At 43.6% G+C, this 12124-nt stretch overlaps 1 protein-coding gene and 1 long non-coding RNA gene across 7 annotated transcripts in view; one reads left to right on the top strand and one right to left on the bottom strand.

Annotated features, from left to right (window-relative positions):
- Positions 1-6773, bottom strand: part of SMAD2 (SMAD family member 2) — a 107249-nt gene extending 100476 nt beyond the window's left edge. The window contains exons 1-2 of one of the 6 annotated variants that reach the window (XM_079942157.1): positions 6346-6773; positions 5991-6074 (exon numbers count right to left, since the gene is read on the bottom strand). The gene's annotated coding sequence lies outside the window, so the exon portion shown is untranslated. Of the gene's footprint in view, positions 1-5990; positions 6280-6345 lie in introns of those variants that run through there. The other 5 variants (XM_079942156.1, XM_079942159.1, XM_079942155.1 and 2 more) reach the window with 5 other exon arrangements.
- A 105-nt stretch (positions 6774-6878) lies between these two features.
- On the top strand, positions 6879-10002 carry LOC307197079. Its single transcript, XR_013831321.1, has 3 exons — positions 6879-7198; positions 7619-7776; positions 9476-10002. It is a non-coding gene; the product is annotated as an uncharacterized lncRNA (long non-coding RNA).
- The last annotated feature ends 2122 nt before the right edge of the window (positions 10003-12124 follow it).

Here is a 12124-nt window from a genome sequence, read left to right as displayed (position 1 = left end):
ACCTCAGGCAAAAGCGGAACCCTCCTGATACTTAAAACATTTTACAAAGAAAAGTTTAATTGGCAGGCTTACATGAACTACAGCCTAACCACCTGTCTACAAAGTAAAAGGTTGGTCTAAACATGAAAAATTTGCATTCACTGCCATAGATAGAGCGCCTCTAGTCAACAAAAAAGTTTCCATAGTTCATTCAAATCAAGGAAGAAAGCCCATGGGCCCAGCTTCCGTTGCACCATTCATCAGGAGTTTATTCTGTGAACTTTGAAAACCAGATTCACCTCCCCACATTTTATAATGAAGGATGATTAAGACGGAGCATTTCCTTAATATTTACAAGTCCATAACCATTATCCCGTTATAGAATTTTTGGAAAAGCTGAAGTAGCATATGCAAATGTACTTTATCTTCAACGGGCAAACTACAAGATCACAGATTTACTATGCTACTTCCTCAGATCGAGTTTCTGAACTGAAAGACTCAAGGTAATAAATCTGATGAACTTCCAGTGGCTCCTCCCAGTTATTCTTCAGCCATTAAACCTGAAGCTATGCCCTCCCGCCGAAAGAGAAGGGAGGTCACAGTAGGGCACTACAGGTTTTCAGATGCAAACTGGACATGTGTACTGAACAGATCAAAACTAAAGTCTGCACTCACTTTCCACTGTTCTAGTCTTGAGGCCAAAGTAATTCTGAGATTTTGAAAATTACAGAACTATCTGGAAGAATTTGTGACAAGTTGACAGTAAACTCACAAATTTTAATGAGAATGAATCACTTCAGGACTTATTTTCTTAAAAGCACAAACTTAAAGATCTAAATTACCAGGCATCTGTCCTGTCAGTGTGGCTCACTTATATCTAAGAGGAACGCGTACACACTCTAGAATGTAAGGCACATATGTGAGCCACAACTACCTTAACTACCTTAATATTTCTGGCTAACTAGCCAAACCAGAGGCAGGGTCTAAATCCATCTGGCTTGGCAAAATTACATTCTCCCTACATGAAATTACTGAAATTGAAGCTCAGAGCTATCCTTGAGATGTCTACCTATAATCAGCATTGAAATATGTCCTAATTGAACACATCACAATTATATCAACCTGGAGTAATGATCAAAATTGATCAGAGAGGGCTTCCCTGGTGGGGCAATGGTTAAGAATCCACCTGCCAATATAGGGGACACGGTGAAGTTCAAGTCCTGGTCTGGGAAGATCCTACATGCCGCGGAGCAACTAAGCCCATGTGCCACAACTACTGAGCCTGCGCTCTAGAGCCTGCGAGTCACAACTACTGAGCCCACATGCTGCCAACTACTGAAGCCCACGCGCCTAGAGCCAGTGCTCCGCAACAAGAGAAGCCACCACAATGAGAAGCCCGCACACCGCAACGAAGAGTAGCCCCTGCTCGCTGCAACTAGAGAAAGCCCATGCGCAGCAAAGAAGACCCAACACAGCCAAAAATAAATAAAATGGAATAAATTTAAAAAATTGATCAGAGATAAGCAATAAGCCTCAAACTGTGCATTTTTAAACAAAAAAGGCTGGATAACTTTTGTACTACTGGTTTAAAAACAAAAGACCCTTTTCTTTTTTCCAAATAGCTAAGGCTATAAATTACAAGGTCACCAATTAATATTTGATGGAGTAGATGGTTTAGAAAGTAACCCTGAGATAGGAAAGATGAGGATCAAAAAAAATTACCAAGGCTAATATTGGAAAGAAGTCACATAAAAGAAGCATGAAGCCCCCAACAGACAGACTAGTCAACTGTCCACACTTGTTCAGTCCTAGAAATCTCTAGCATACTTTATCCTAAAACCTGAGTGAAAAGTTGTACACAACACCCCTGCAGACTGACAAAAAAATGACTTACTCCGAAGAAAAGGTGTGGCCTGGGGTGCAACACCATTTAGATCACCTTTCTTTACTACTGGCCTAGCATGAAAGATTTTTCAGTCTGGAATCACGGCACTCTGAATGGCAAAACAAATGAAAAGCACCTTGGTCAGAGCAGGTACTTTGGATCTGTCATAAGTCATTAGAACCATGTTCTACCCCTTTAAGAACATTTGTTAATCATCCCGAATGACAATCTAAAGTATATTATGTAGATTACCGCTCTCTTTAAATAGATTTTCCCAAATATGATTTAATCTAATCGATGAACTTTCATTACTATGTTTTCAGGTCTGGTCCTGCACTGAATGGTTCCAGACATGCTAGTTAGGCTCTGAGTATTCGTTTTTTGTGTCTTGTAGATTATCTCCATTATCCTCACCAGACTGTTATCTGTTTTTCCTTAAAATAGACAGTAGGCTAACAGTTCCCCATCCTCCTACCCCACCCCTCACTAGACTCCCCTCAACCTCCCACATGACCCACAATCTACTTGTCTCTAATCTACTATGGGTTTAGAAGCAAGATAATTTTGCTTGTTAGAAACATTTGAAATAAATGCCAACAGGTTCTAATTAAGGGTCACAATCTCTCTCCTATGACTAGAACTGAAAGGTATGGACTAGGACAATTTGCCTACCTTAGACCTTTTCGCTAAGTGTCTGTTTCTCAAATGTATTTTATAATAGATCAAGGAGAAGAGTGTAGGAAAATCATCTGAATTAGAAAACAAGTGAAAGCTACAACCAGAAGAGAACAAAGGTCTTCTGAGAAGACCCTTAGTCTGAGGCACTGTGCTTAGGTATCTTCATCACAATCATTTACTCTTTGTATGTAATAACCTTAAGAGGAAGGTGTTATTACCTCCATTTTCAATCAGAAAACCAAGGCTCAGGAGTTAAGTAATTTGCCCAATACAGTGACTGAGAAACTGACTATACGCCTAGGTCTCTCTGACGCCAAAACCCAGGGCCTTTCCATTACACAAGATTGCAGCCCAATCCTTTTTCTCGGTTTAGCTAATTGTTTTTATACTTTATTTCTGATACTTTCATTAGAACCTGACCGATTCAGGTTTGCTTTCTTTCCCTAACCGGTTTCTATAAAAGGCAATGGATAATCAAACTAAGGCCAAATTAGGCTTAGCTCTACAAGTGTTCACCTGCTCAGCAACAAATATACTTCTGAAAGACTAGTCATATCTTCAATTTGTAGAGATTGTGCAAAAATGGTGACAAGTTCCCCCACCCCCAAAAAATACACTACCTATTCCCGGTGACAATATGAGTTAACACGTGACACCTTCCCTAGTGCTGTCCTCTAAACTCAAAAGAAAGCCGTGCAAGCATACGTTAGGAATTGGCTCAGTCCTGAATTTGTACATTAACATGATCTTCCTACTCTAAACACTGGAGGACAGGACAAGGAGATATGAAGATCTTCCACTTTTCTAATCCCATCAAGGAACAGGGATACACTTGTTCCCTGTTACTTCACTGCCTAGTTCAGGGCCTGACACACAGCAAAAGGCTGTTTTACTGTTTAATAAATGAATAAATGTTACCTGTTCAATAAATACAAGTTAGTTGTTGAATAAATGCATAACCTCTCCTGAACTGGTTTTGAAATCTTTTTATTTCACATTTTCTGACATACCTTTACAATGCAATACTTACAATCTTTCCTCTTACAGATAAAAATGGCTCCTCTACTCCCATCAAAAGACATGCCCCCCGCCATCCTCTAAAAATGACTCTTGTCCCAAGAATAAGAATGAGACTCCATCTGCCAGACTGCACTAAATACGACTTTTATATGCATTACAAAAACACCTGTGTAAAAAAGCTGCTACAAAACGAGAAGTCCTAAAGTACAAAGCCAACAAAATCAAAACCAAACAAGAATAAGGAGTGCTTTCACACCTTTAGAAAAGCCAAAGCTGAAAATATTTGCAAAATGTAAAAATTCAATAGGTCTTTGATCAGCAGGTTATGTAACTAAACTATTTTTCACTCACGGATTTTCCCCCAATGTGAAGTAACAAAATTTTAGCAACATGTTTGTAATATTTACAATATGAAAATGAAAAGGGGACCTTTTGCCATCTTGAAGTAGAAACAACCTTTGTTCTTACTAAAGAGAATTTCTGCTGAAATATACAAAACTATCCCCAAATTCCTACTTAAGAGTTAAAGCACACACCAAGCCTGACAAGCCACAAACAACAGGAAATTACTCTGCACAGTTTCTTACAAGATTCTTATTTCATGAACCTTACAGATTGTGTGTGTAGAGATCTGACCATTTATGACTAGGCACAGGTTAACTTACAGCCTTGAAAAACCAAACTTTGTTGAACTCCTATAATGTGAAATCACTGTACAAGGTAAGAACGGAGTATAAAAACCAAGTTCTAACAGCAATTTCTTACTAAAACAAGTCCAGAAATGGATGTTACCAATCACATTACATTAATTAAAACAGACCAATGAACTACTTTAAACTCAATTTTAACATTAAGAGTGTAAGTGGGTAATCACCTTAGATATGCCCATAGACTTGAACTATTCTTACTTACTACCACAGCTAATTTTATGGCAAAAAAAAAAAAAAAAAACACTAAGGAACTTTAAAAATAAAATCAGTGTTACTTCCTGAATTTAATATAAATGTTTTCTAAATGACCTTTTGGTGGAGAAAATTCTATCAATACCCTGTATGGTTTTTTAAGGCAAATGAAAAAAAAATCCTCCAACCATGATACATTTATGAAATCCATTTTACATTATTTCTCCCATCTCTGTGTATATTTGCTTCACTTATTTATTCACATCAAAACTTACCAAATTTAATTTAATTATTTACCTTACACATGTATGTGAGAAAAACTTTTTTTTAAAGGGTATCAAAACTAGAAAATTAGCTAATGTATTTTCAGAATAATAGAAAATGTATTATCTTATTAGTCTCAAGGAAAGCACCCTTACAATCAGTGGTGAAGGTTCAATTCACATGAAATCAGAAGAAAAGGAACTAATCATTCAGAATTCTGGAAATTAATTCAAATTTCAGGGACCATTTTTGGGAAAATGGAGTTTGCGTGATCACTTGTTTATTTATTAATTACTTGCGTCGTTTTAAAAGTTTAAAACACCAAAATTTAGGATACTCCAAACTGTAACAAACATGCCAGGACTTAGATGGAAAATGCTACTTCATTTTCGTTTTACCTGGAAATTTTTTTCTTTTTAAATAAAGGTTTAGTTGACAACAAACCGGTAGTATTTAGCTTTTAAAGGGTCAGGAGAAAGAAATAACAAAACTAACCTAAGTACTGTCTTTCTTTTGTTTAGGATCAAAAGGAAACCATAACCACAAAACGGTTAAGTAAGTAAAAGACGAAAGTACTCAACCCAAGGGCAGTATCCCCCAGGAGAGAACAAAACAAAGTTGCAGATTTGAAAACCAAGTTTGAAATACGTGAAATCAATCAGCGTGCTCTCTAAAGGCGTGTGATAAAAACAAATAGGCTCCGCTCACAGAGCAACTTTCACAAGCGAGTAGAGAAGGATCTGGACAGAGTATCAGCCGTGTGCGTGTTTGTGTGAGAGCACACACAAGCGATTCTGAACCCCGAGACCAGAATGGTTAACAAAGGTTACAGCACCAAAAAAAAAAAAAAAAAAAGTGGAAGCAAAGTATCGCACGCTCCTAACTCGGCTTCCCAACAACTCCCGAAACCAGAGCTCCGTCCCTCCGGGCTTTGCAAATCACAACCACAAACTACCGAGTGTGTTCGCGGCGCAGGGGACGGGCCACAGCCGGCCCCCGCCCCGGGCAGCGGGCGGGCGGCAGCTCCGAGCGCCAACCCCTTCCCTCCAGCTGCCGACCCCGTCCCTCCGGCTGCCGGCCCCGTCCCTCCGGCTGCCCCGCCCTGCGCTCCCGCACCCCGAGGGCCCGGCGCCCCGCGGCCCCGACCTCGCCACACCCCAGCCCCCGGCCCCCGAGGCCAGGTGACGCGGCGAGCCTCACCGACCCGAGCCCCACATTGACACACCCCAGCCCCATGGGCCCGCCGGGCGCCGCGGCGTTACCTGCACCGAGGCTCCGGGTCCCGCCCCGTCAGAGCCGGGGGTCCGGGACCTTTTGTTCCTTCCTCTTCCGAATGGGATGAGGGGCTGGGAGGGGAGAGGGGAATGGGCGATTGGAGGCAGGACTGAAATCACTCTCGCGGCCGCCCGGCCACCCGCCCCGCCCCCCAGCCGGAGCCCGGCAGTCGACCCCGGCGCGCGAGGAGGGGGCGCGGGCCCGGACGCCGCCCGCGGGAAGGAGGGGGTGGGGACGCGCGTCCCGCCACCGCCCCTCCTCCCCTCGGGCGCGCGCCCGCCTCGCCCCCACCCCGGGCGGCCGGGACGGCCGAGTCCTCCCCCGCTGCGCCCGCCGGCCCACCTCCGCTTCCGCCCTGCGCCCTCCGCTGCCGGCCGCAGCGGCGCGGCGCACCCACCTCCGGGCGGCTCGCTCGGCGCTCGCTGGCTGCTGGCTGGGAGCTGCTCCTCCGCCGCCGCGGCCGAGCGGTAGACCCGCCTCCCACCCCGGGCCGCGAGCCCCGCCGATTCGCCGGCGCAGCCCCGGGGCTGGCACCCTGCCGCCCGCTGATTGGCGCCCCCGGCCGCCCGTTAGGGCGCGAGGCACGCCGGCCGAGCGCAGCGCTCGGCGCGTACGGAAGAACGGAGGAGGGAAAGAAGGAGGCCGAGCGCCCGGGAAAGGCCGGGGCGCGAGCGGGGCTCAGAGAGTCGCGGGCCACTACCTCCCCACCTCCTTTCCCTTCGGCCTCCCCGCCCTCCCGGCCGGACCGGCGGCGCGTGCAGCCAATCAGCGCACGGGGTGCTCGGGGTGTGAGCCGCGCGTCGGGGGCCTCGAATCGGAAGGGAGACGTCGCTCGCTGATTGGTCCCGCCTCCCCCGTAGAGCGTGAGGCGAGGCGTGGCCGGCGGGGCGGTGGAGGAGTAGGCAGGGTGTGATGCCCGCGGTTTCGGTTGGCTTAGTCTCCTGCGCGGTCCCACGAGAGGCTCTGGGAAGGGGAGGGGAAGGCACGTAACCTGCTGCGCTAACGACCACCCGTCCCTCACTACCTCGGCCCTGACCTCCCTCCCGGTCTCTCGCCAGCGCCACTGGGTGGGGCCTGTCGGGGGCCGCCTGGCCCACCTTCAGTAGTCAAGCCGGGAGTGGATACGTGCTCATCCCCGGGGAAGCCCAGAGGACGGGACGAGCCACGGGCAGAAGAGGTTTCTGCAGAAGCTCGGGTACCGGACCCACTCTGGGCGCGCCCTTCTGCGAATGAGTGGGCGGGGCCCTCGTGGTGGTAAACGGGGGCGGGGTCCGAGATGTAAATAAGCCCAGGGCTGAGATCTTTTCTGGGATGTAGGGCCAGGGAAAGGGGATGCCAGGTATTTTTCTTTAACCGGAACCGTCGTTCTGTCTTCGTTAAAAATGGTGCTAGTAATGCATGCTCTGAATGGTCTTGTGAAGTCTAGAACATAAGTGCCTGGCACGATGCCCCTCAATTGCTGAGTTATCTTCCCTTCCCCTTCATTTCTGCACTGTTCAGGCGCTGTTAGGCCCCATCCTCGCTCATCTGCACGACAAGCCGCTAAGCCGCTGGCTTCGCAAAGCTAGTGGAGTCATAACCCCAATCGGGTAACTTTGTCACTTTTACCTTACAGACACCCGAGCCTCTGCCGAAATATTGAACCCAACCAGTCACATCAAGCATTTATTAAGCACCTACTGTGTTAGGCAGAGAGCACCGTAGAACTGAAGGTGAAAAGAAACTTAGATCTCAAATCAGTAAGCAGGAAGTACCAAGTGACCACTTCAAACAGTAAGACTTCTTGAAATATATTTTTTTCTGAAGTGAAGGCTTCCCTGAGGAGGGTACCTTCAGTTGAATGTGGAGAGATACTTGGTCATCCTCTGAGTCTTACAGGTTTTCCAAATATCCTTTAAAAATCTCCTGCATTTCCTCCATCTCTCTCCTCAAACATGGAAGTACTTTTCTCATCGAAAGTTTGTGATGAAGAGCATGCTCCAAATATGTGACCTTTGGCAAGTGAAACTCACCTGCAATGATAGCTACTTAAATATAGTTGAGTGATGATTAAATAAAGTAATAATTATGAAAGTGACTAGCACAGGGCTAAGTTAAAAGAAAACCAATAATCATTATCCTTTCTTCCCTTCTGTTGCCTGCAACACATATGCTAAGATGAACCCATTCAGCAGAAATTCTACCTTCAAAAGTTTACCCCCAGGGTGGTGTCTCCCATTGTCAGTTTAGAGGCAGCTCTACTCACCCCTTTTTAAAAACAGCTTGCGAAGGGGATCTAGGAAGCCAATCGGTGGAGCTGTTCCACATCCTAATACTTCTCTTTCCGCTTCCCAGAGCCACCAGGGAGGATGTTCTAGGGCAAAGGCTATTCGATTTAGAAGTAGGAGGGCTGTTTATGGTTTTTGGTCCTTCTCCCTACTAACACAGCCAACAGTTTTTATATGAAATGGCCTATAAAAAGCTACCCTGGGTCACACAAGTATTTTCTCCTATGTGACCAGGGTGTGCATTTGGCTGTCTATGTGGGTGAATAGAAATAGAAACAGAAGCAGATCTGGCTGGAATTCCAGAAGAATCTGCTCCCAGTACAGGAGTTAGGTACTTTGAGGGGCACATTAATTCAATGGATCATATGCTTGAGGTCTAAGACCGTCTCTCCAAAGTGTCAGACTTTGGATCCCTAACTCTTTCATTTAGGAAGCCTTCCAGGATTTGTAGGATTGAGGAAAGGGGAGGAGGGGCAATCTGGCTACCAATGCAGTCCCCAAAAGGCTTAGAAAAGGAGCATCCCTTCTCAGCTAGAAATGCATCTAAGCCAAAGTGGGTCAAGATAGAAACTGAAGGCAGATGGAGCAGGGATTGCCGTGGCAACAATCAACTTGGAAATCCACTAGGGTATCTCAAGACCTATCAGTAGGTCCCTATTGTATAAATTATATTGAGTAAGTCTTATGTTTGTATGGATAGACACCTTGTTTAACCTTTTGTTGTGCATGATACTGAAAAATCAAATCAAAATCAATTCAGAATCTATTTAAAAGTAGTAAAATGTACTGGAAAGACATATAAGGAAAATGGTAATGGTGGTTGCTTCTAGAAAGAGAACCTTGAAGTCATGAGTGGAAAACTTAAATTTTATCATTAATTCTTCTGTAGAGTTTTAAAGAAGATATATATGTGTATTTATATATACACACACATATATATGTATGTATATATATATCTATATATATATATCCATGTATTGATTTTTCAAAAGCTAGAACTCATATTCAAAAGCTAGAACTCGGCTAAATTTGTAAAGCTTTTCCTGGTTACTCCAGCCCAAAGGATATCACTCACCTATAAATTTTCTCTCATGGTCAGAATGATTTACATACCATGACTTTGCTTTGAGTAATGTCTTGATCTGTTAGTTTAGTCTTGAGCGGGTTTTTAACTTCTCATGTGAGTGTTTTGTCTCACCATTTAGATTGCAGATTCCTGAAGGACAAGGACGGCAAGCATCTCGCTCTCAGTTGTTTCCCCACAACCTAAGATAAAAAATACCACGTAATTGAAGAAGTGTGAAATACAGCATTTGTATGGCAGAAAAAGGCTGTATGTGTGTCAAAGGTCTGCAAGCATTCTACGTAGCTTTGCCCCATCCTTCCAGTTTGTAGTTACCCTCAGTACAACTATTGAGTATCTTGTCAACATCCAATCTCTATATATGCTCATCCTCGTGGAACTAAGTTGCAGTGAGTATTACTACATCTTAAAGAAGGATCCAGTTATTTGCAACTGATTAAATGAGATAACCTAAGTACAAAATGTAAAGAACAAATGTGTGGGGTTACTTTTGTTGTAAATGAAGAAATCCAACACAGCTGGATTTTTATCTCAATACAATGAAATTTGATATTTTAAATGAACTTATGTTGAAGATGTGTCCACCTGCCTCTACACACACACACACACACACACACACACACACACACACACACAGAGTCCATGGTAATTTTTATTAAGATAAAAAATATTTAATATCTGATGGGAAATGCTGGAGACAAGAATATAGCATATACAAGAAAAAAATTAACTTCAGCAAATATTTATCAGGTATCTGTTATGTGCCTATCATAAAAGCATTGGTTTTTCATGGTGGAAAGTCCTCATTCCATGGCCAAAATCACTCAAGAAAATAAAACGTACAAATAGGTTTTTTAGTTTAAAGGTAATGACATTGGGAGAGAAGCTGGCTCTGGTTGAGAGAAAAACATTTGGAGAAAACAAATTATATTTCTCATCGTTCTCCAGGCATCTGATAATTAATATTATATTTCTTGTCTGTACATTTAAAAGCATAAAGAATTACTGGATAATTTATCATTGGATAGTTAATCCAATGATTGTTCAAATACTACTTGGAAAATTATGCAGTGCAATGAGCACTCCCATAAAGGCATTTAAATGGTATCTGAGATCTCCATATTTTGGAAAAAACTAAACAGGGGCCAATGTCTAAACCCTGGAAGAACAATGGACAAATTATTCAAAGTTCTATTGTGAGAGGGATAACTTGGTAGTCAGATGTCAACAATAGGGCCTTATGCCTTGATTATAATTGTCTGTGTGTGACAATATTGACTGAGCCAGGCGGCTGCTAGGCAGGATAAGTGTATGAAGGTATAATACTCTTAGAAAATTTCAACCTTATTAGCATAATTGCTCTGATGAAGACTGAAGAGCTTATTTAACATAACTGACTAGAGTAGACAATAGATGCATAATCAGTGTCCTGATGATTGAATTAATGAGCCCCAATTGTTTGTCCTTACTGTAAGGAGTCCTCAGCTATGAAAAAGACATTTTGCTGAAAGAGTCTGACAATTGTGTTAGCTGATGAGTGGCCAGAATGTAATTAATGATGGGAGAGAGACAATTACTACTGGGTTCTAAAGACTGCAATTGTGACTTTCAAGGGGTGAATTACATAGCTACATAGAAGTTTCATATCAGCTCCTCCTTGCCTTCATACAGTAATGGAGCCTGATCAATGCTCTTATTTTGCAGCTAAAGAAACCGAGGCCCAGGCTTTTCCAGAGACCCATGACCACTTTGTGTCAGGGGTTATACACATAGTGTCTTACCTTTCCTGCTCTGATACTGCCCACTGACTCTTTGACCTGTCCCTGATCTACAGCCTCACCTATGCCTTTGCTACTCTCTTCAATCTCCCTTTTACCTTCTATGCATATGTCCAGACCAACTATTTCACAGCTAAAATGGGGCAAATTTCCTCTCTGCACCTAAACCCCAACGCTAGACAAATATGTCTATCTCCACATCTATTCTCCCAGGCACCTCCTGTGGAAGACCTGCTCCTCCTTCTGGAAGAGGCTTTTTCGTCTACCTATTCTCTGTTCCCTTGACCACCCAGTCTAGATTAGAACCACCCGCTCCACACACGCATTCCAGTCACACTATCATATCACCTTTTAAAAGTTTTCTTTAAAACTCTTTATCATTATCTAGAATTATCATGTCCACTATTTCTGTACTGTGACTTATTATTTGTCACTTCTCCCTGCTGAATGTAAGCTCTTTAAGAGCAGGAAACATGTCTGTTTTGTTCACCAGAATATTCCTACTGAAGCATGTCTATTTTGTCCACCATATTATCCCTACTTCAAGCATACCTGGAGGCACTCAATACATATTTTTGAATGGATCGATAATTTTCCCTCAAGCTCAAAGCATGTGAAAAATAAACTCATCATCTTCTGTTTTCCTTTCTGGGTGTGTTTTAGCCCAGTTCCCTAGAAAACAGACCCTGATGCAAGGATGCTGGTCCTTTCTTTAGGAGATATTATCCCAGGGCAGGAACAGGGAAAAGGCAAGGAAGAATGGAGAGCTATGCACAGGGATGCATTACTGTGCTGAACACTGCTTCATGGAAAGACTTGAGGAGATACAGCCAATCTCTTGACAGCTGCAACCACTTGGCCAGACAGACAATATGGAGGACTCATGCCTTGGAACATTCAAGGAAGAGAGGAATTTTATCTTTGTCTCCTGTCTCTTTGTCATTGGTAAAAGCTTGTCCCACAGGGAGCTAACTTTCCCATACTTCCCAGTT

Source organism: Stenella coeruleoalba (genome assembly GCF_951394435.1).
Source record: "Stenella coeruleoalba genome assembly, chromosome: 14".
NCBI lineage: Eukaryota > Metazoa > Chordata > Mammalia > Artiodactyla > Delphinidae > Stenella > Stenella coeruleoalba.
This window is presented reverse-complemented; position numbering and strand designations above follow the sequence as displayed.